This window comes from Octopus sinensis, unplaced genomic scaffold (assembly GCF_006345805.1).
Source record: "Octopus sinensis unplaced genomic scaffold, ASM634580v1 Contig15699, whole genome shotgun sequence".
NCBI lineage: Eukaryota > Metazoa > Mollusca > Cephalopoda > Octopoda > Octopodidae > Octopus > Octopus sinensis.
Genome location: NW_021833876.1, coordinates 42,501 through 47,929, shown reverse-complemented (window position 1 = coordinate 47,929; position 5,429 = coordinate 42,501).

The window sequence follows — 5,429 nt, the reverse complement described above, 5'->3', positions numbered from 1 at the left end:
CTGCAGTTAGCCCTACTTTTGCTAATGGGTATTCTAACTATCTCAAGTTATGTTGATGTTGACCCTGCTATTATTGTTCTCACTACCGTTAGCCCTACTACCACTCATATTGTTCCCACTAATGTCTCCAATCTTGTTGATGTTGACCCTACTACTATTGCTGTCTTCACTGCTGCTAGCCCTGCCATTGTTTATATTGTCCTTTTGGATGTTGTTACCCCCATTAGTGATGTTGACCCTACTAACACTCCCACTGTCACTCATGTTGTTCCCTCTTATTGCAGCTGCCAATATTCACTGCTGCTACTACTTTCACTTTCGATGCTGCTATTTTTGTTTTTGTTGTTGTTGCTAGTGTCCTGACTTGTTTGTGTTGCTGCTGTTACTACTACTACTACTACTACTACAATACTACTACTACTACTACTACTACTACTACTACTACTACTCTTACTACTACTACTACTACTACTACTACTACTACTGCTGCTGCTACTACTACTACTACTTCTACTACTACTACTACTTCTACTACTACTACTACTACTACTTCTACTACTACTACTACTACTTCTACTACTACTACTACTACTCTTACTACTACTACTACTACTACTACTACTACTACTACTACTACTACTATTACTACTTCTACTACTACTACCATCACCACCACCAAAACCACCACCACCACCACCACCACCTCCACTACTACTACTTCTCTTACTGCTACTGTTGCTGTTGGTGCTATTGTTATTGTTGTTGTTATTACTACTTCTGTTGTTACTATGACTGCTGTTAGTGCTGCTGCTGTCTCTGCTGCTGCTGTATATATTGCCAAAGTTACAGTTGCTGCTGTTACTGCTGCTGTCGTATATAACTAAAGTTACAGCTGCTGCTGCTGCTGCTATCTCTGCTGCTGCTGTATATATTGCCAAAATTACTGCTGCTGCTATTACTACTGTTGTCATATATATTTATTTCTTTACTACCCACAAGGGGCTAAACGCAGAGGGGACAAACAAGGACAGACAAACGGATTAAGTCGATTACATCGACCCCAGTGCATAACTGTTACTTATTCTATTGGTCTCTTTTGCTAAACTGCTAATTCGCTACTGTTCCTGGTGCTGCTGTCTGCTTCTTCTTCTTCTCCTGCTCCTCCTCCTTCTTCTTCTTCTTCTTCTTCTGCCCCTGCTCCTTCTCCTCCTGCTGCTCCTCCTCCTCCTCCTCCTCCTTCTTCTTCTCCTCCTCCTCCTCCTCCTCCTTCTTCTTCTTCTCCTCCTGCTCCTTCTCCTCCTTCACCTCCTCCTCCTCCTCCCCCTTCTTCTTCTTCTTTTCTTCTTCTTCTTCTTCCAGTCAGGACTCATGCCATTAGCCACAAAGAATAATCTCTAATTGGAGCCTACTCTAAGCCTACCAAGAATGCGTGCGGCAACGCGACAGACTGGTGGTTGCAAAAGCTACGTTGTTATCCTCATTCCATAAATGCTGGCTTTTAACGGGTGGAAAGCTGAACCATCCTGGGGTACAGAGGATTCGCAATCTAGACTAGGGTCTGAAAGTTTAGCATACCATAGTGGGTTACACCATGGTTCCTCTGTTTTGTGGAAAAAATAGGAAGAAAGAGTGTGAGTAAGTTGTGGTGAATGAATACAGCAGGGTTCACGTCCACTTCCGCTGAAGCCTCATGGAGCTTAGGTGTTTTTGCTCAATAAACACTCACAATGCCTGGTCTGGGAATCGAAACCATGCTCTTACAACCGCGAGTCCGCTGCCCTAACCACTGGGCCATTGCACCTCCGCTGATGTTGCTGTTGTACCTGAAACTGATAAACTAAATACAATATATGATTAAAAGATTCAGTTTTATTTTGATTAAAACATCGATTAAAACATCTTTAGAGCAAAACTTTTGAAAGCTGTCCATCTGCTTCGGCCCCTCTGACTGTCACTCACTCCCACTCCATTCGTTGTTTAACTCTTTTTTCCCCTCTAGCATGATGACCAGGCCACACATTGCACTTTATTATATGAGATTGTAGTAGGACAGTTTGTATGTGGGTATGGCCGAGTAGGTGGGTGGTCAGTGACTGATGAATGTGTATAGCTGTGTAGGTGGATGGTCAGTGTTGGTAACTGTATGACCATGTAGTTGGGTGGTCAGTCTGTGGTGACTGTATAGCTGTGTATGTGTGTGGTCACTATGTGGTGAATGTACGACAGTATAAGTGGGTGGTCAGTGAATAAAGACTGTATGGCAGTGCAGGTGGGTGATCCGAGTATGGTGAATGTATGGCATTGTAGGTATGTGGTCAGTGAGCAGTAACTGTATGGCAGTGTAGAAATGTGGTCAGTGAGCAGTAGATGTATGGCAGTGTAGGTATGTGGTCAGAGTGTGCTGACTGTATGGCTGTATAGAAGGGTGGTGAATTTGTGGTGGCTGTATGGTAGTGAATGACATGTAACTGCTTGGTCTATGTAGTAATAAATCATCCATATGTGTTGGTGGTTAGTGTGAGAAATAACTGCGTATCAGTGAAATATAGACAATATAGATGGATGCTTTGAAAGAAAAGTATTAATCAATGAGCCTTTGAGGTGAATGGTGCATATCAGTGAGCGAGTTTACAAGAAACGTTTCATGCTAGACTTGGTCAAAGGCTTTAAATGATTTCAAGGGCAACAACTTTGCTTTCATATAAATCTCTCTCAAAGGCAAAAAAAATTCTTCTTGTATTTGATATTGAAAGGAAGATCTAATGTTAACTGCTTTCATCTGATTTCTGACAAAGGAAGAATGTCAAAGTGACAGGAAGTGAAAAAAATTTAACAATGCCAATTCTTCAAGAAATAAAGATAAAAATAAAATAACATAAGAGAGAAAGCGAGAGAGGGAGAGAGAGAGGGGGAGAGGGAAGGGAGAGAGAGAGGGTGGAGAGGGAAGGGAGAGAGGGAGAGAGAGGGAGAGAGAGGGAGAGAGAGGGAGAGAGAGAGGGTGAGAGGGAAGGGAGAGAGGGGGAGAGTGAAGTAAATATGAGAAAACTATGATTTTCTTATTACCAAATTTCTATCCCTTAGTAGCTGTTACTAATACCTATTTCTTTATTACCCACAAGGGGCTAAACACAGAGGGAACAAACAAAGACAGACATAGGTATTAAGTCGATTACATCGATCCCCGTTCGTAACTGGTACTTAATTTATCGACCCCGAAAGGATGAAAGGCAAAGTCGACCTCGGCAGAATTTGAACTCACAACAAAATACCTCTAAGCATTTCGCCCGGCTGTGCTAACGTTTCTGCCAGCTCGCTGCCTTAGCTGTTACTAATACCTGCCTCTCCCTATCCTTTGTTGCCCACTACATATCAGACCTCCTCCTCTCAACTTATTCCCCTTTTCTCTCACATAATTCATCTCTCATTTTTATTGTTGTTTATTGTTCTTATCTGTTCTTGCACAGACAGAAATTACACACATGCAGCCTATAGTACGGAGATGGATTCTTTATATATCTAGTTTTAGTTGCTTTAGTATTTTGACATGAAAACCAAGCTAAGATCAATCTTTTTAAAAATAAATTTTTTTCCAGTTATTACAATCCAGTAATGTACTGTATTCCATTTAAATTTCTTGATACCAACAGAGATTACCTCGTTATTTTAAAGCATTCATGTTTGAATTCAAACCAGCCAACACAGTCTTATATAAATAAAAAAAAAATCGTTTTCCTAAATTGAAATACAAACAGTAACTTCATATAGAAGTTAATGTAAAAATTAGTTATTTACAACCTAATTTTCATTTAAAATTAATAGAAACTTAAAAGTAATCTAGTTCATTAGAATTATTTAAGGACACGATGGACTCAATCTATTTCTGTTTCTGTTCTAGAAATCAGACCTTAAATAGGCTGTGTGTGCTTGTGTGAGAGTGTCTTACTATGTATCTATCTATCTATATACATATAAACACACACACACACACATATATATATGTATATATACAACTTCCCCTATTCGAAATTATAAGGACAGATTGTGTTCTGTATATAGATATATATTAATCTTTTACTCTTTTACTCTTTTACTTGTTTCAGTCATTTGACTGCAGCCATGCTGGAGCACTGCATTTAGTCGATCAAATCGACCCCGGGATTTATTCTTTGTAAGCCCAGTACTTATTCTATCGGTCTCTTTTGCTGAACCGCTAAGTAACGGGGACGTAAACACACCAGTTGTCAAGCAATGCTAGGGGGACAAACACAGACACACAAACCCACACACACAGACATATATATATATATATACATATATACGACAGGCTTCTTTCAGTTTCCGTCTACCAAATCCACTCACAAGGCATTGGTCGGCCCGGGGCTATAGCAGAAGACACTTGCCCAAGATGCCACGCAGTGGGACTGAACCCGGAACCATGTGGTTGGTTAGCAAGCTACTTACCACACAGCCACTCCTGCACTGTTCATTTTTTATTCTTTTATTTATTTCAGCCATGCTGCTGCGGTCATGCTGGAGCACCACCATGATTTTGTATATTTATGTATCATTCTTCTTTGACTGATTTCTTCAGGGTGATAGGATTTCAAATTGCCACTCTTGTTTCTGCTCTTTCCTTTGGTTGTTGGCCAGTTTGGTGTATGGGGGAGATTTTGTATATTCCCTATGTGTGTATGTGTGTGCACATGTACATGCGTGTGTATGTACACACACACACACACACAGATGCACATGCACACATGCATGCACACACACATAAATGCCCACATGCATGGGCACACACATAAACACACACAAGTGCATGCAAACACACGTATATGCACACGCGCATGCACACAAACATGCACGCAACACACACATGCACACACACACACACCACACACACACACATACACACACACACACACACACATACACACACACACACATACATACACACACACACACATGCACACACACACACACACACACACATACACACACACACATACATACACACACACACACATGCACACACACACACACACACACACACACATACACACACACACACACACACACACCACACACACACACCATACACACACACACATACATACACAAAGAAAAAACTATAATAGGTTATATTATTGCAGTTCTGTAAAAATATACGTATTGTAATAAGAGAGTGTTCAATAAAGTGAAAATAATATTTTTATTACATTTTATTTTCAAGGTTCTGTTCGTTATTAGCTGTAATTATGTGTCATTTTAATGTATGTATACACGTATGTATACATGTATATGTATGTGTGCATAAACATTTTTAATTAGTTTAACAAATGAATTCATTAAACAACAATACATTTCCCCTGTAAGCCTTTAAACCTTTCTATCTTTGACTAAACTAAAATTCAAAACACATATTCACA